Source organism: Macaca fascicularis, chromosome 15, assembly GCF_037993035.2.
Source record: "Macaca fascicularis isolate 582-1 chromosome 15, T2T-MFA8v1.1".
Lineage (NCBI taxonomy): Eukaryota > Metazoa > Chordata > Mammalia > Primates > Cercopithecidae > Macaca > Macaca fascicularis.
Genome location: NC_088389.1, coordinates 120,724,132 through 120,743,514, shown reverse-complemented (window position 1 = coordinate 120,743,514; position 19,383 = coordinate 120,724,132). Strand labels below are relative to the sequence as shown.

Here is a 19,383-nt window from a genome sequence, read left to right as displayed (position 1 = left end):
TTCTACTTTCCTAATTGGTAACTCCAGGGAAGAGATTTCCCACGGAGCTGGGTGGAGGTGAGGATGGGGGGATGTTTTCAGGATGAAACTGTTCCACCTCAGATCATCAAGCATTCGATGATTCTTACAAGGAGCACGCAACCTAGACCCCTCGCATGTGCAGTTCTCAGTAGGGCACGGCTCCGGTGAGAATGGAATGCTTCTGCTGTTCTGACAGGAGGCGGAGCTCCGGCGGTAATGCTCATCTCCTGCTGTGCCACCCGGTTCCTAAGAGGCCACAGACAGGCCGGAGTGGGGCAGGGGGATCCCTGCTTTAGTTGAAAAGAGGTGAGTCCTAGATGGATTAGAGACTTAAATGTTAGACCTAATACCATAAAAATCCTAGAGGAAAACCTAGGTAGTACCATTCAGGACATAGGCATGGGCAAAGACTTCATGTCTAAAACACCAAAAGCAACAGCAGCAAAAGCCAAAATTGACAAATGGGATCTAATTAAACTAAAGAGCTTCTGCACAGCAAAAGAAACTACCATCAGAGTGAACAGGCAACCTACAGAATGGGAGAAAATTTTTGCAATCTACTCATCTGACAAAGGGCTAATATCCAGAACCTACAAAGAACTCAAACAAATTTACAAGAAAAAAACAAACAACCCCACCAAAAAGTGGGCAAAGGATATGAACAGACATTTCTCAAAAGAAGACATTCATACAGCCAACAGACACATGAAAAAATGCTCATCATCACTGGCCATCAGAGAAATGCAAATCAAAACCACAATGAGATACCATCTCACACCAGTTAGAATGGCGATCATTAAAAAGTCAGGAAACAACAGGTGCTGGAGAGGATGTGGAGAAATAGGAACACTTTTACACTGTTGGTGGGATTGTAAACTAGTTCAACCATTATGGAAAACAGTATGGCGATTCCTCAAGGATCTAGAACTAGATGTACCATATGACCCAGCCATCCCATTACTGGGTATATACCCAAAGGATTATAAATTATGCTGCTATAAAGACACATGCACACGTATGTTTATTGCAGCACTATTCACAATAGCAAAGACTTGGAATCAACCCAAATGTCCATCAGTGACAGATTGGATTAAGAAAATGTGGCACATATACACCATGGAATACTATGCAGCCATAAAAAAGGATGAGTTTGTGTCCTTTGTAGGGACATGGATGCAGCTGGAAACCATCATTCTTAGCAAACTATCACAAGAACAGAAAACCAAACACCGCATGTTCTCACTCATAGGTGGGAACTGAACAATGAGATCACTTGGACTCAGGAAGGGGAACATCACACACCGGGGCCTATCATGGGGAGGGGGGAGGGGGGAGGGATTGCATTGGGAGTTATACGTGATGTAAATGACGAGTTGATGGGTGCAGCATACCAACATGGCACAAGTATACATATGTAACAAACCTGCACGTTATGCACATGTACCCTACAACTTAAAGTATAATAATAATAAATAAAAAATAAAAATAAAAAAAAAAAGAAAAGAAAAGAGGTGAGTCCTTATATGAATAGGAACTAACAAGAGGAATCTTCAGAAGGGGGAAAGGCAGTGAAGTCCTGCAAATGACCTCGGGGAAAATGTTAGCACTCCTCAAAGCCCGTCTCGCGCACAGTAGGGCACCCCCAGCTCCCTGAGGGCCTGGCCCTAAGTCGGAGGGAAAACACTTGAACTTGCCAGACAGAACTCAAACACTGACTGTGGCGACGCGGGTGGAGAGAGAGATTGTGCACCTACACGTGTCACTTCACAAAGGCCTCCAGGTGACAAGCAGTACCATACATGCTAAGGCACAGACCTGAGTCCCAGGAGGAAGAAGAACGGCACTTGGGTTTTTTTCGTTTGTTTATTTGTTGCTGTTGTTGTTTTTTGCTAAAGAGCATATGATTTGTGAATTGGCAGTAAAAGAGATGGAGGATTTCTTTTGGGAGTTCCACACTGAATACAGTCCTCTCAAACGATGACTTAGGCTGCTGCTGTGAGAGCTTGAATTTAATCACAGCCTCTGTCATCCTTACAGCCTCCGTCATAGTCACCTTCAGGATGAGACCAGGTCCTTCTGAGCACATGTGGTGCCGTGCATGTGTGTGCTTATGTGTGTCTAAGTCATACATGCATAAGTCAAGGGATAACATTACCCCTAATCTGCATGTACGCCTCCGCCCGCCTCCTGACCAGCGTGGTCTGTTTTGCTAGTCTAAATATCCACAAAGGAAACTGGTTCACGAGGAAGAATATCTGTTCAAGGCAAACCCTCTCTCCATCCCGTATCAGCCCACTCAGCTTCTCCTCTTTACGGATAAAAACTTAAAATGGAGGCTTTCTGTTAACTGCTTTCAGTCTTAAGGCAGAAATAACTCCATTTCATACGTATGGAACTTGGCACTAGCGTCAAAACTGGGTCAGGGAATTTAAGCCTAAAGCAAGGACCCAGCTCGGAAGCTTAATTTTAATAAATCCACATTGTGGGAATAAATATCAAGGTGTATTCCCTCAAAACTAGGTATCTCTTTATAGTTAAAAAATACCAACTTGTCACAATACATAGTGTTGTTTGATTTGCTATAGGTATGTTTGTATTTAGGAAAATTTTAAAGTCATGGACAAAAAGAATCCTAGCCAATCTGTGATATTTATTACATCTCAGAGGAATTGGGAGTGTTCACCTAGTTTTTAATTTTGAGAGGATTTATCAAACCCTGTAATTGATGCATCCAATCTTTGTCTAATGCAGGTATTACATGACTTTATTACATTACTACTAGTATTACATTAATTTGGGGAAGAGAAAATAGACATCAGATTTTTGTCTAATCATCACCTATAAGAAACTTTAATACCGTGAGTGCACTGTATATCTGCTTATGTAGTGAACATGTCTGTGCTTCATACAAAAAAAAAAGACTAAGTAGAAACCTTACTAATTTTATTCATTGCCAGGTTAAGAATGACTAAACAAAATGCTTAAGTTAAAATTTAAAAGTAAAAGCTATAACATTTAACTTTATCTTTTTAGCCTAATAACTATTAATGTAATTTATTGCTTTATACAAATTGCAATGGATCACATTATTTATAAATATATATTAGCAACATAATATACATTTTAAACAGCATTCACAATTGCTTTTTCCCATCAAAGGTGAATAATTGAAAAATTAATTTCTTCAAACATTTAGTGAAGTTAACTTTTGCTTGATAAGAAAATTGTTAACTGTAATTCATTACTGCTATTTTTTTCTTTTTAGCACCTGACATAGTCAACCATGAATTGAAGAACATTTTTATAACTAAATGATAAAATACAAACAATTACATTTAATTCCCAAAGCCTAAGCCACACATAAAATCACTGAGATCATATGAGAAGTAATGCTTACAAGGTGACCGGGGCAGCCAACAGCACAGGCCAGCTCTCCACATGTGACTTTGAAATGGAGCAAGGGATGGAGAAGAAGCCCCCTACTCATGGCCATTTGCCACAGTTTTGTAGCATGACCTTGGATACATTTTGGGTCTCTGCCAGGAACTCAGTGTCCATGCGGCTTTTGTGATATCTAAGAAAATTCAATAGGAGAAATTAAATACTAGAGAATGAGGTTGATTGTCCTGCTTCAGTCTCCTGAGTAGCTGGGATTACAGGCGCCCGCCACCACACCCAGCTAACTTTTGTATTTTTAGTAGAGATGGACTACGTTGGCCAGGCTGGTCTCCAACTCCTGTTCTCAAGTGATCCATCTGCCTCGGCCTCCCAAAGTGCCAGGATTACAGGCAGGAGCCACCGTGCCTTGCCAGAGAAAATAAGGTTTTGTTGGGTAAGGTTGAGCTTTGGAGAGCCACAGATAAATATCATATCTAATAATTTTTTTTTGCTTCAGGAATTTTTACCTCCTAGGGAGTGATACTGCCTCTATTGAAAATGCAAGCTCTAGTTATATTTATATTATAAAACTGGGGTATTTTGATTTCCTTCTAATATTTATCACACAATTATATCACCACTATTCTTAGATCAAAAGGAAGATTATTTGAATCTTCTATACTTTTCTACCTCAAAAAATGAAGTAAACACATTAGATCTGTTTACTTAAAAAAAAAAACTGTTTGGGACCTTGAATTCTGTCTTTTTCTGAATTATGGTCTATTGATTAAAAGCACAAATCTTCACCTTTACTTTGGAGTTGCCAACTACTCCCCAAGAATTCTGGAGCATCTCATCAAGCCGTTCCATTTCCTGAACTATGAAACTCCAGTGCCTCTCCTAGAACAGAAACCCTCAGTTTTCCAACCTTAAGCTCACTTACTCTCCCTGTCCTTTTGTTTGGAAGGCCCTGGGCAGTCACAGTTCCTTCCTGGCCTGATCTCCTTAGTTTAACATTGGACCTGTCTATTCCCAGAATCCTTAACTCGCTCAGCACCTTATTTCTGTACCATGCTCAATTCTACAAATCCTAATTTCATACCAGTGTTATCGTCTGTTGCTTCATGGCAGTTAATCCCCAGAGAAAATTCTACAACGCTACTAAAAATTTATATTTCTAGGCTTGGTTGGGGCCTCAAACTACTATTCCATCTCTTTACTTGTCCGTGATTCTAAGGTTTTTTTACTCTAAAACCATCCTATTATAAACGGACACATGTATACATTTATTAGATCCTCACTACAATTGTTGAGACAGATGCCATTTAATTGCATTTTACAATTTTCATATGGAATCTGGAGCACAGAGAAGTTGTGATTTACCCAAGGTCACACAGCAAGTGACTGCCTAAGTGAGAGTGGACTCCAGGCAGTCTAATCCCAGAGACTATGCACTTAACTACATTGCCTGTCTAGTTAATGTTTGCCCCACTTTTAAGTAAATAGATAAACATATGTAACAATTTATTCTTTACAGGATTTATAGTCACCTGCTGCTTGAAAGTTTAGGCAATGGAAAACTTATAAGGGGAACTACTACTTTTGAGTTGTGCTGGTTTTGATTCCTACCTTTCTATCTCTTTTCCTTAAAAAGCTATTATGGGCTTTTCAAATCTTGTATTTTCATGGAATCTAGATTCTGTATAGGAATTTTGGAAAATAAAAGCAACAAAAGTCTTTGCACAGAAATTTAGCCTAAACATTCCATCTGGGTGAGGTGGTATATATTATCATCATTTCCAATTATGAGATGATAATAGGGAAAAGGGGGATCTGGTCAGGCAATGACTTCCTTATTCAAATAGAGGGAGACCCTTTCTTCATCTGTTTCCTTAGGAATCGTTGGTTTTTGATATTGAGAGGCTAGCATCTCCACTGGCATAAAGCATGGTGGAGGTTTTGTTTTTCAGATAATGAATTGCAGCCTTCTAGCCTTCCAAGAGACTTACTATTACCTTGATAAATTGCCCCATATGCTGTGTAACATAAAGAAAGAATGTTTGGCTGAACTGTGAATAGATTTTTTTCACCATTATTCAGAAAGAGCATATTGAGCAGAGAGAAGTAGCTAGTGGTGAGGCGAAGTCTCCTCGATGGTCCACTGATACCCTGTGGGAAGCCTTGGACCCATACAGTGTGTGGGTCAGAGGACAGCATCACACAGGGACAGCGTCACAGGACAGGAGGTTGGAGTTGGATCTGTAATCCAACTGTCTTCAAATGGTATAACAAAAGCACTCCCCGGTATGAAACAGGCGTTAGGGACTGCACAGGTGAAAGACCTCCCTGCAAAATGTGGAGAGTTTGGCTGAAATGGTCCGTGATTCAAAGAAATCCATATGCAACCGGATTGGTAGATTTTCTTCTACTTTACAACCTTTATTCCTTCCTCCAGAGAAGTCCCTAAGTCCACTGCATGCACATTTTATTCATATACACATAAACATATATAACTATATACAACTATGTGCAAGTAGATGTATGTACACACATGATGTAAACATGCATACATTGTCTCAGCTGGATTGAAAGGCAGGAAAAAGAGAGGTCATTATAATAAAACGGGCCAAAGGTAAACATCGAATACAATTTTTCTACACCTGTGAAAACAAAGTATTGCAGAATTCTGTTTTCCAATAGTCTTAGTTCTCTCCTGAGAAGAATCCAGGAACCCAGGCTGGCTTCCTCATGTGAAGAGCTCACCTTTGGCTTCGGTCTGTTGTCCAGCTCTCAGATTCAGAACTTGACTTGGACCTGGATGATGAGAACAGCGGCGTTTTGCAGGGAATGCTTTGTCATAACTAAACAAAAGAGATCAAGATATGCTGTCAGAATAGCAAGCGACATCTTAGGAGATGCAGAATCCTCCCAGCAGGCTGGCTGGTATAGCTGCAGGGTGACCCCAATCCTCCGTCTGCGCAGATGTTGGCGGCTGCCCAGCGAACATGGGCTCAGAGTGGGAGTAGTTAGTTGCACGGGCCCAGTGTCGAAGGGCCTCAGGCCGAGGGGACAGCTGCAGCCTCTGCATTCTAGGCTGGCTTTCCTTGCCACTACTGCTCCAGGAATCGGTCTAACCAAGTGATGGAGCTGTTTGCTGCTGTCCCTCACTTTTTCCTGGCTTCCAAACATGGCCAGACACCTGACTGACACAAATACTCTTCAGGTAATCCGGTGTGAGTGAGCAGTCAGCAGCTCAGCCTGAGGGTCTGTCTTCAAGGCGCTCTCGAGGTTGTTCCTTCACCTTGCCTGATATTTAGGGACTTTAAGAGGCTCATCTGATGTCCTTTCTTTTCAAGTCTTCAGGAAAAGCCTGTCTGTGGTCTAAGTGCAAACACCACAGATTAGTTACTAGTAGATAGTGAGCTAAATTATTCAAGTAATGTAATTACTTAATGGGAAGAATAACACTCTCCCCCTCTTTTGGGAGAGAGTAGGCCTTGAGGAGGTCAGCACATACCCAAATCTGATACATTTTTAATGTGAGAGGTGTGTTAGTAGTGAGGGGTGAAGCTAGCTGGACTTCCTGGGTCGAGCGGGGACTTGGAGAACTTTCCTGTCTTACAGGAGGATTGTAAAACGCACCCATCAGTGCTCTGCAGCTAGCAAGAGGTTTGTAAAATGCACCAATCAGTGCTCTGGAAAAATGCACCATCCAGTGCTCTGTAGCTAGCTAGAGGTTTATAAAACGGACCTTTCAGCCCTCTGTAAAATGGACCAATCAGCACTCTGTAAAATGGACCAATCAGTGCTCTGCAAAATGGACCAATCAGCACTCTGTAAAATGGACCAATCAGTGCTCTGTAAAATGGACCAATCAGCACTCTGTAAAATGGACCAATCAGCAGGACATGGGCAGGGACAAATAAGGGAATAAAAACTGCCCACGCGGCCGGGCGCGGTGGCTCAAGGCTGTAATCCCAGCACTTTGGGAGGTCGAGAGGGGCGGATCACGAGGTCAGGAAATGGAGACCATCCTGGCTAACACGGTGAAACCCCGTCTCTACTAATACAAAAAATTAGCCGGGCGTGGTGGCGGCGCCTGTAGTCCCAGCTGCTCGCGAGGCTGAGGCAGGAGAATGGCGTGAACCCGGGAGGCGGAGCTTGCAGTGAGCTGAGATCCGGCCACTGCGCTCCAGCCTGGGCGGCAGAGCGAGACTGCGTCTCAAAAAAAAAAAAAAAAAAAAAAAAACCAAAAAACTGGCCGCCGTATCTGGCACAGGCAAGCTGGGTGTCCTTCCGCGGTGTGGAAGCTTTGTTCGTTCGTTCTTGGCAATAAATCTTGCTGCTGCTCGCTGTTTGGGTCCAGGCCATCTTTAAGAACTGAAACACTCACGGTCCGCAGCTCCATTCTTGAAGTCAGAGAGACCACGAATCCACCAGAAGGAACCAACTCCGGAACCAACAGGTAGAGAAGAATTCTTACTGCTGTATGTTTATAAGAGTGCATTTAATTTTTTAAAACATTTTTCTTCTGTCTCTTCTTTACTGTTACTGCTAATGCTCCTTCCTGTGGGCCCTTTTTCAAGCCTTTCTAGGTTTTCAATATTCTCATGACTACTATTCCCACTCCCCTAAAAAAAAAAAGCAGGACTATCTCAGAGCAGCTCTCCTAGCAGGTGTGCAGTCCATGGTGAGGCTGGGTCGCTGGCCAGTGGGGTAGCCATGTTTATGACATGGTTTCACTTCTTACACCATCAGGCTCTCTTGGCGCTGAGTGCCTTCTGCTTTTTAATCTGTGGAGACAAGTGATCTCTATGTTCTTATGCCTCACCATGCCCCACACCGAGCCTACCATCGAAACAGATCACCCTGGTTCACGTAACTACTAAACATCGGTGTTTTCTTAATTAGCGCAGCTATAAAGATTTATCATCTCTTGGGAGAGTAAGAGTGAGTCTGATTAAATAGTTCTTTGCAGAACAGCCACACATGACAACTGAGCTTTTGAAAATGTGTCTAGTGCCACAACTGAAAATACTATTACATTGAATATATTGGGACAAATGAAATAGCGTGTAAAAATTAATTTTACTTGTTTAATTTTATTTTTTAAAAATTGGGTCACTAGAAAATTTTAAATTGCACATGTGGCTCAGCATGTTATTTCTTTGAATGGCCCTGGCTTAGAGGGTTGTAGTTAATTCTACCTTTAGAATTTACTGGTGAAACCCATTTGGTTACCACTGGATGAGACCCCTGAGATGCGTTCTTGTGAAGCACCCTTACTGGTACCACTCCTTGCTCTGATCTGAATCTTCTGGCTAGGTGTTTGTTTCCCAGGCTACCTGGTACATTGACCGTTCTCAGTCATTGCTTATTCTTGCTCAGGTAGAAACTAGTACAAATACATTTCTTAGACGTATACTAAGTAGATGCAACCAAAACCGCACATGCACAAATAACTCTATAACTTACTAAAATCAATAATGAATTAAAAGTGTCTATCACATTCATCTTTTTTATTATAATTATCTATTTCCTTTTTTTTTTGAGAAAGAGTCTTACTCTATCACCCAGGCTGGAGTGCATTGGTACGATCTCGGCCCACTGCAACCTCCACCTCCCAGGTTCAAGTGATTCTCCTGCCTCAACCTCCTGAGTAACTGTGATTACAGGCACCTGCCACCGTGCCCAGCTAATTTTGTGTGTGTATGTGTGTGTTTTTAGTAGAGATGGGGTTTTACCATGTTGGCAAGGCTGGTCTCGAATTCCTGACCTCAAAGTCCTGAGATTACAGGTGTGAGCCACCATGTCAGGTATCACTTTACATTTTTAAATCAGTAGTTCTCTTTTGTCATTATGAACCTCATCAATATAATTAATGTAAGTTAATATGCCATTAACTATTATTATTTTGATGCTTCCGCAAATTGTCCAAATTTGACTGTGTACTACTTTCAGCTCTTCTAGTAACAGTCTTAAAGGGTGGAAGCGCCAGATTTTCTGAAAACATCTTAAATTTTTACATGAACTATATAATTATGAATTATGAGATAAATGTCCATCAGGAAGTCCTGATTTCTTCCAAGGCAGGAGAGGATTAGAGTTCAATATCTGGGCTCACGAGAGCTGGTATTGGGCAGAGAGCTGTCCTTGCTGCAACTGCTATATTTGGAATATATATTTTGTGTTAATGACTTGGAAAAGACCATTTCTTTTACATTTTTATTTCACATTGATTTTCCAGTTTGATATAATATATCCTACTTGTTAGAGAATAAATGGTTTCATCTGTAGAAGAATGCATTCTCTACTAATTCGTATGATGACATTGCTCTCTTTTCCATATTTAAGTATAGAGGGAAAATAGGCAGAGGGTTAAGAACACACACACACACACACACTCACACATGCTCACACTCACACACATGAAATGCTCACGTGACTCCACTGCCCCAAGAAGCAGGAGGTAGGTCTTTCAAACACCTGTAAGGAAAGCCTCCGCAACTTGCATTTATATTTAATATAAGATTCAGTGGATCAAGATTTTCACAAGTCAAGTAGGTGCTGCCTGACTACAGAGTGATAGTCATGTGAGTAGTTCCTATTATTTCTTCAGTCGTGATTAGGAGCACTTCCTGGGATGTGTCTAATTTTACCACAGATCACCTCCTGTCACACGGATTATATAAAACTTCCAGGATTTAACTGGGACTTGGGGAAATGTATCTCATCATGGATGAGAAAATGACTTCTGTATTTTATTTACATATATCTCTTCTCTCTCCATGTCTGTCGTATTGAATCTTTGAATCTGTATAACAAGATGCAACTTCCATACTTTATTTCCTTTAATTTTCTTGAGTTTCCTCTGAGCTGGATATTACCCTCTCTGTTTTGTGTGTAAGGAAGCTGGGGCCCAGATCGGTTAAGGACTTGCTCAGGAATTTACAAAGAAGTTATCAATTCTCTCTGAAGTTTCCTCATCATCCTAATCTTTTAAGAAAACCCATAGAACCTACCAGAAAACCAGTGGAAACTACTAGATCTTGACTGGTTCATACCTCTAGAGTTTGAACTCTAGCCACTTGCTCCTTCTGAAAATTGACAGACTCATTTCCAAATGATTCACAACACACCTCTAAAAGAAAGGGCACACACAAAAGGGTTTCTGGACACAGCCCAGAAAATGCGAATAAAGCAAATTTTCAGCCATCTACTGAGGCTACTTGATTAGCTTGGCTTGGAGTGAAGTACTAAGAATCAGATATGCTGGAATTCAATATTGCTGCTTGATAGTCTAGCAAAAAAAGGTGTGTTGATCCCAAGAAGAAGGAATTCCCAGATGAAGATAGTTAAAAGCATTTTATCTGCCCAAAACGAATGTGCCTGTGGATGGGTTTCAGGGTGTTTCCGAAATTAGCAATCTTTCAAGGATTATACTTTATTTTTAGTTCTTCTCCATTATATTTGCTAGTATTATTTTATTTTTCAACTCATGATTTTCTTTTCTCAATGGTAAATCTGAAGTAGCTGTCCCTTCAAACATTGTTAGTTTTCTTCCATTAAAGGATATTAATAAAGAATTAGAGATAGTGTAGAAGTGAAAACAATGTAGATTCAGAGTTACACATTCATTCATTTGACAAATATTCCTTGAGTCCCTGCTATGAGCCAGTAGATTATTTTAGATGATGCACACACTAATAAATAATGAGACAAAAATCTTGTCTTTATGGAGTTATCATTCTGAAAGGGGAAGTGGACACAAATGAGATAAATAGGTAAAAAGATGTAATAAGTGAGGTTGAGTTAAAGCAAAGCAGTGGGAGTTAAGAGGCATTGAGAGAGTGGCTACAGTTGTGAAAGCTGGCCACAGAAGAGGCTTGTTGTGAACATGATGCTCAAAGGTCGGAATGGTGAAAGGGAGCCCTGCACATACACGGAGGAAAAGCTCAGGCAGAGGGAATAGCAAACGCACTGTCAAGGCAAGTGGCTGCCTGTTAGGTTTAAGGGTTAGGAAGGAAACCAGTGTTGTTGGAGCAAAGCAAGCAAGTAAAAGAGCTAATGTGTGTGAGTGTGCAGTGAAGGGGTAAGGGGGAGCCATAAGGCTTCCATATTTACTCTGAATGGGGTAGGAAGGCCGTGGGAGGCTTAAACAGAGAAGAGAGTATTGAGTCAGGAACTGTGAAGGATCTGAGCTTTGACCCTACTCGCCCACCATGATGTTTTACATGTATGCTGACCAAAGGCATACACCATTAATTACTCACAGCAAAGTCAGCAGCTGCAGAAACATCTTGCCCTGGTTCCTACGCCCCAAGCTCTGCAAGGAGTGTAGTGAGGATCTCACATCACTTGTATAGGTGGTGAGGTCTACCACAGGGCATCACGGCAGAGGAACCACACAGTTAGGTGGCTGTGAGCTTTTATAGCGCTGCTATGTTTGCTTTTTTGCCTTTCCTCTTCTCTGAAGAGAGATGACTTACTACCCTGGAATGTAAGTGGATATCTCTGGGAAGAAAAGAAGAGAGCTTTATCTTTACTACAGTGGATGTCTCTGGGGTGGTAGCTTCTTAAATTTCTCTACAGGGATACACCACCTCTAGCTTCCAAAGCTGTCTGCTATTTAAACATGTCTTTGCTCAGAAGCCCAATCTTTGCAGGAACAAAAGCGATCCATAGAATTGTCTCCCAACAGTCAACTCTCTCAGCACGACATGACAAGTTTTTAATAGCAAGCTCCATGCTGGATTGAGGACAGACTGAAAGTGGAAGAGGTGAGACAGAGTGGAGAGGGGAGACCAGTTAAGAGGCTACTATAAGGACTCAAGAGCAGGGATGATGGTTTCTTTCAACTTCTCTGTCTACTGTTCATGTGAGATTGGCCAAGTGTCTTAAGCTCTTTGATCCTCAGTTTCATTATGTGGACCATGTGGACAAGAGTACTTTCTAGGGCTGTTGTAGTTTAAAAAGTAATGGACATAAAGTAATCCCACATCTAGAACTTAGTATTTCTATTCATATTCATTTAAAGTAACACCACTTACATTTCACTTTGGAAAACAAGCTACATGAAAAATGCTTGAATTGAAAATTAATACTTATTACATTAAATAAACAATACTAGACTTACCCATAATTACTTGATAAATCTTTACCACAATTATGATTCTCTATGAAATCATAATCTATCACTTGTATAATATAAATTTCATAATGAATCTATGAATTTCATAATGAATCTATGAATTCTATGAATCTATTAATTCATATGAATCTATGAATGAAATTCTATAAATCTATGAAATCCATGAATTTCATAATTAATCTATGAATTTCAAATTCATAGATCTCTACAAAGAGTAAATTAAGCAGTTTTCTTTGCAAAAATAATTTCATTTGCATCTGTCTTTATCAGGGAAATGTTCAAGAAAGATAAACCAAAATGTTTTGGTGTATCTTTTAAAAAGAAATGTCTGAACATTTCTTTTGAGGTAATTATTATATTTCCAAGTTTGAAATATATGATATTTTGAAGGGTTATTTAAGATGGAGTAGAAATGATTCATTTACTCTATGTCTGGAAAGCAACGAATAACAAAGTATAAAAGCAGAGGAGACATATTTCAAAAAGCAGGAAACAGGCACAACACAACCCCAAATATGAATAATGAAGAGTGCCTGCCAACTATATGCAATTTGGACCAAATTTACAGTATTTCCTCTTACCAGATGCATTGTGATATACTAGGAATAATGGCAGGTAGAGATCTGAACACCCCATGGTGCTTTCCTGGTGGCCAGTGGACCTGTTACTTGCTCATAAAGGATGAACTACTAAGAGTGCAACGCTGAGGACAAAAGGTATGTCTAGATATGCCTTGGACATCATGCACAGCACAGTGGACCTGGAAATGATCAGACATACAGCATTTCATTGAGATGGCTGATACACCTTGTCTTTCCCTTGACACTTATTTTTCACTCTGTTTTCTGAAAATGCAGGTCCAGAAAGAAAATTTTTTCCTCTATGATGAGTACTAGACAGAATAGTGCCGCTAAGAGATAGGAGTTTATATGCTGATCCATTAAAACAGACAGAAAGCAAGAACCTAATACCCAAGTAAAATTCCTGCAAGGAAAAATGATTAAGGAACACAGTGCCTCATTCCAGAAGAGATTACTGCCAAGTATTTGGCCCTCTCTGCCTTGACAAATAGAAACAAAGCCCAGTGATTAGTGAGACCATCTGGCATTGGAACTCTTGCACACCCATGCAGAGCTCTTGATGGGACCCGTCTACCTTTGAGTGAGGCCCCCACCAACCCAGTGTCCTGGAGACCCTTCAACTGGTCACCCAGGCCACCTTCCCTGTGAGCCCCACTTTGCCACTTGAGTTACAGGTCTTGGTAACATCCTTCCCAACTTCCCATTTGCCAATTCAACCCTGTGGCAAAATGCATGACCTCTGGCCAGAGGACCCTGCTGCACTTTGAGACCCATAAGCTCCCAGCATTGGCTAAAAATTATACACCTTTTCAGAGAAAATTATTTTCCTGTTACTGGGCTTTTGTAAATATTGAACACATAATCTATGGTTGTAAAATAATCTTAAAATTCCAAATCCTTATTGTATTGTGGGTCTAAAAATAGTCTCAAAATACTGAGTGGGAGCAACTCAGGTGTCTTCTATAGTAAAACAAAAATGATACCCACAAGAGCAGGCATGACTCAGGTTAGCTGGGATACTGCAGCTTCATGGAAAGATCTCAGGAATGTCCCTTCACCTCCGCTGCACATCACCCAAGGAGATGCTGCCTCCACTGGCTCAGATATAGAGACCTCCCTTACCGCACTTGGGCCTGCTTCACTGACGGGTTACCTTCCTCCCAGGTAACCTTTGTTGGCTGGAACAGGTTGTGCCTGTCCTCCAGCCTAAGAGAGGCCTGTCTCTTACAGAGCATGGTAAGGGATATTCAGCTCCATGGCAGAGCTTCGTAGGGTTCTGATGGCTATACAGACCTCCCAACAAAGGAGCCCTGTTGTCGTCTCATGGACTCATGGGTTATGGCTCAGCCCCAGACTGACATCAAACAAGCCACCCTGTGGGGATGAGACATTTACATAAAAATTAGCCCCACTCCTAATAAACGCTTTGTTGCCAATGTAAATAGTCTCTAAAAAAGCTGCTGAGCCGACAAGAGAAAATATAACCAATGAGCAGACTGCTTGCCAAGGAAATGAGGAGACTGAAGCGTCTGCCCCAGAGTGAGCAGATGTGTGACTGTTCGCCTCCTGGATCCACAGGAAGGTGGCCCAGGCAAATCCAGACACAGTGCTAGACTGGGCATCCAGCCACAATGGCCACTGTCCTCAGAAGCTTCTGGATCAGCATAGAAAAGCCATACTCCTTGCCAGACTCTGGCCTAGGCTACAAACACGGCCCAGGCATTCTTGGCAGGTGGATCCCACTGGGCCTCTCTTCCCAGCCTTGGGGCTCATCTGGATGCTGACTGTGGTTGACACTTTCTTCAAGTTCAGCCTCATCATCTCCAAACGTTTCACTGGCCTGGGCCACACTATTCAGGCCCTACAAGATCACGTTTGTTTCCTGATCAGGTTTCCGCAACACATTGCATCTGATGATAGCCAGTCATGGGGCAGGCAGTGGAATCTCTTCGTTCCGTGTCACTCTCAAATTGCAGAGATGAAAAAACATTTTAATGATGTTTACAAACAGGCTTAAGTGGCTGGGAAGAGGAGACTAACCCCAATCTGCAGTATACATCTCAGGTAAGCAGTGCCCCAAGAGGGCACTTCTCATCTGTGGCATGTAGTTGGGTGGGCCTGGCTGCCCGTCCTTTACTTGTGTGCCCTCCTACAGTCACTGGCCCTGTGGTTTCCGTGGAAGACCCCTTTGACCCATTTCTAAAGACTTACATGAATTTGTTAAAATGTTTTTTAAACAACAAAGAGTGAGAGGTTATGGAAACTCATTTAAAAATTTTTTAAAAAGTGAAACCTTTGTGCTAGCCAGTTCTTAAACACGGTGTGTTTTCATACTTAAGTTATATACAAATATTTTCCTGTGAAAATCCTTTGTCTCTCTGACAATTCTTCCAAACAAAAAAATCTAAAAATTTAAAAATAATTTTAAAGAATACGAAGTCTTGGTTGAAGAAGACACACTAATGACAGCAACAACCAACCCCAAAGGGAACACCAAACCCCAACTCCTAGAAGGGTACAGGGGAGAGAAAAAGACATTAATAATCTTTGTTTTGTCAAACTGCATGCTCTGTAAAGCTTTCTCCTCATTCCCATGCCTCCAAAACAAAACCCAAAAACCTTGCCACACTGCCCATCCCAGCACCGGTGAGTGCTGTAGGTTCAGACAGACTGCTGAGCCTATACTCACGCCTGCCACCCTGACCCTGAGAGACAGTCTCAGCTGCCACCAGAACACCTCCAAATGACATCTACACTCCAAAGGCTGCTAAACTGATGTCATAGACAAACAAAACTGTGAAAACGACTGCCTCAGGCAGTTCCTCTAAAGCCAGAGACTAAATTATTCAGATGAAACTAAAAAGCCCAGGATAAGAGGCCCCGTGATAAAAGGCTCCATTCAAAACCCTGTTAACTTGACTACTTCATTAATAAATGTCTTACTTGGGGTGCCCTGACATCACAGACTCTTTATTTCCAAGCAGAGGAACCATGTGTGCCCCTTGGGATTATGCTTCTCCCGTATGAATCTGATTTTCATGACAAGGCTTCATCCCTGGCAGACATACATGACAGCTTCATCTTACTGGTCAGAGCTCACTTGTCTCAGGCCAAGCAAAAAAGGTTCACATAAAAACTTGTCTTTTTAAGCTCTTAACTCTCTAAAGTAAAGGCAGATAGTCCAGGAAACATCTTCCTGGTGTGGTAGACACTGTATTGAGACAGAGCTCATACTGAGACCCAGTCCTCCAGGTGGGCCTCATCATCCTGCGTAGAGGGACTGTGATCCCAGTATGGGTCTTTGGTCCCCTGTTGGCTCTAACAAATTACCCAGCCCTTGACAGAGCCCCTCAAAGTCTAACCTATTCCAGTCCATGATATATAGCCCATGTTTCTCACTTCAGTCCTAAAAAATCCAGGAGTTGAGTGGAAGTGGTGAGGCCAGAACCCTCTGTGTCATCTCTCAGGTCCCACGTGGGTAGTCACAGCAGACTTGGGGGCCCTGCCCTGCCCTGCGCACATCAGACCAGGGGGCCTGCCAGGACATGGCAGGCTCTGCAGGGAGCTGCAGTCAAGGACTCAGGCCTCCTGCCCGGCCATGCTGTCATTCATAGCTATATTTCCAGCCCGAGTGACTGTATATGGAGGCCAGCTGCAGAGGCATCCTCAGGCACTTTGAACAAGACCTTCTTCTGAGGGAAGGGGTGACCTGAAAGACACTTGCCCTACTCGGACTCAGAACTCAGTGCTCTTCTGCTCCTAGGCTTTCTCCAGTCCCTGCTGTCAGCCCCCGGGGCCCACAAAACTGCAGAAGCCTTTTGTGTGGGGCTCCCTCTAAAGTGAGATGTCCCCCTAGACCCTCACGTCTGGGCAGGTCCACCTGACCGTCTACCCACAAACTGTTCTATGGGAGATAAAGAGAACAAGGGGAGGATCAGTGCCTTCCCTGATTTAGCCTCTTGCATGGAAAATTCCAGAGTCTTAAAAAAAAACTCAGTTGAAAGATGCAAAGTCAACATACAAAAACCAGTCATCTCTATATACTAGCAGTGGAAAAATTGGAAACCAAAATTAAAAGCATCATACCATTTACAGTTACTAAAAAACTCAAAAAGAACATAGCTAAAATGTATATTCTAACAAAGCCGTCTCGGATTCTGTTTAGTGAAAACTACAAAATATAAATGAAACAAATCAAAGAGTAAATAAATGGACAAACATTCTGTGTTTATCTTCATAGCAAAGGTGTTAGTTCTTCCCAAATCTGTAAGTCTAATGTAATTCTTATCCAAATCCCAACAGAATTATCTGTAGATATAGAAAAGCTGATTAGAAAATTTATGTGGAGAAGCAAATGAGAGAGATCAAATAGTTTCAGAAAAGACTAATGCAGGAAGGATAACACTATGCAATTTTTTTTATTGTGGTAAAATATATATAACAAAATTTGCCATTTTAACTATTTTAAGTGTATAACTCAGTGGCATCAATTATATTCGCAGTGTTGTACATTTATCAATACTATCTACAGTTATTTCAAAACATTTTCATCACTCTAACAGAAACTTTGCACCCATTAACTGATAAATCTCCATTTCTCCCTATCACAGCCCCTGGTAATCTATAATCTGCTTTCTTTATCTATGAATTTGCCTATTCTAGGTACCTTATATAAGTGAAATCATATAATATTTCTTCTTTTACATTTGGCTTTTTTTAACTTAGAATAATATTTTCAAAGTTCATCTATGTTGTAGCATGTGTTAGAATTTCATTCCTTTTTAAGGCTGAGTAATATTCCATTGCATGAATAGATTGCATTTTGTTTATCTATACATCTGTTAATGGACACTTGGGTTCTTTTCACATTTTGACTCTTGTGAATAATGCTGCTTTGAACGTGGTGTACAAGTATCTATTTGAGTCTCTGTTTTCAGATCTTTTGGTTATATAACTAGACAAGGAATTGGTAGGTCACATGGTAATTCTATGTTTAACTTTTTGAGAAACTGCCAAATTGTTTTCCACAGTGCCTGTACCACTTTACGTTTCAATCAGAAATGTATAAGAACTTCAATTTTATTATATCTTTGTCAATGCTTATTTTCTGCTTTTGCTTTGTTTTATTATAGTTGTCTTAGTAGTTGTGGAGTGGTATTTCATGATTTTAATTTGTATTTTCCTAATGACTAATGAAATTGGCAATCTTTTGTTTGCTTATGAGCCATTTATTTCTTCTTTGGAGAAATTCTATTCAAGTCCTTTGCCCAATTTTTAATTGAACTGTTTGCTTTTTGGCTGTTGAGTAGTAAGAGATTTTATATATTTTTGGTATTAGGTCCTTATCAGATATGTGGATTGCAAATAGTTTTTTCCATTCTATGGTTTGTCTTCTCACTTTCTTCATAGTGTCTTTTGAGTCACATAGATTTTTAATTTTAACGAAGTTTCATTTATCTTTTTTTTCTTTGGTTGTCTGTACCTTTGATGTTGTATTTAAGAAAACATTGCCAAATCCAAGATCATGAAGGTTTGCCCTTGTTTTATTCGAGTTTTATAATTTTAGCTCTTTAATTGAGGTCTTTTTATTTCATTTTGAGCCATTTTTTGTATATAGATTAAGGTAAGGGTCAGACTTTATTCTTTTGCATGTGGATATCCATTTTTCTAGAATTATTTCTAGAAGACACTTCTTTTTCCATTGAATGGTTTTGGTATACTTGTTAAAAGTCAATTTTTTTTTTTTTTAAGACAGGGTTTCATTCTGTCAACTTAGGCTGGAGTGCAGTGGCGCAATCACAGCTCACTGCAGCCTCTGGTTCCCGGGTTCAAATAATCCTCCCTCCTCAGCCTCCCAAGTATCTGGGACTATAGGTATGTACCAACAAGCCTGGCTAATTTTTGTATTTTCTTTCTTTTTTTTAATTGTAGAGAAAAGGTTTTAACTTGTTGCCCAGGCTGTTCTTGAGCTCCTGGGCTCAAGATATTTGCCCTCCTTGGCCCCTCAAAGTGATGGGATTACAGGTATAAGCCACTGCACCCAGACTGAACATCTTTTAATGGTCATTATAGCTTAGTTTTGTCAATTTTATTGATCTTTTCAAAGTACTAATTTCTACTATTGTTTATTGTATGTATTGTTTTCTTACTCTTTATATCATTTCTACTATAATCTGTATTGTTTCTTTTTATTTTGATTTAAGTTTGTATTTATTTTTATACTTAAGGTGACAGTCCAGATTACTGATTTGA

The 19,383-nt window shown here is 40.8% G+C and overlaps 1 long non-coding RNA gene across 1 annotated transcript in view; it reads left to right on the top strand.

Annotated features, from left to right (window-relative positions):
* The first annotated feature begins 7,313 nt into the window (after positions 1-7,313).
* LOC135967487 (uncharacterized) overlaps positions 7,314-19,383 on the top strand; it is a 161,067-nt gene continuing 148,997 nt past the window's right edge. The window contains exon 1 of the long non-coding RNA XR_010581642.2: positions 7,314-7,864. This is a non-coding gene — a long non-coding RNA (uncharacterized lncRNA). The remainder of the gene's footprint in view (positions 7,865-19,383) is intronic.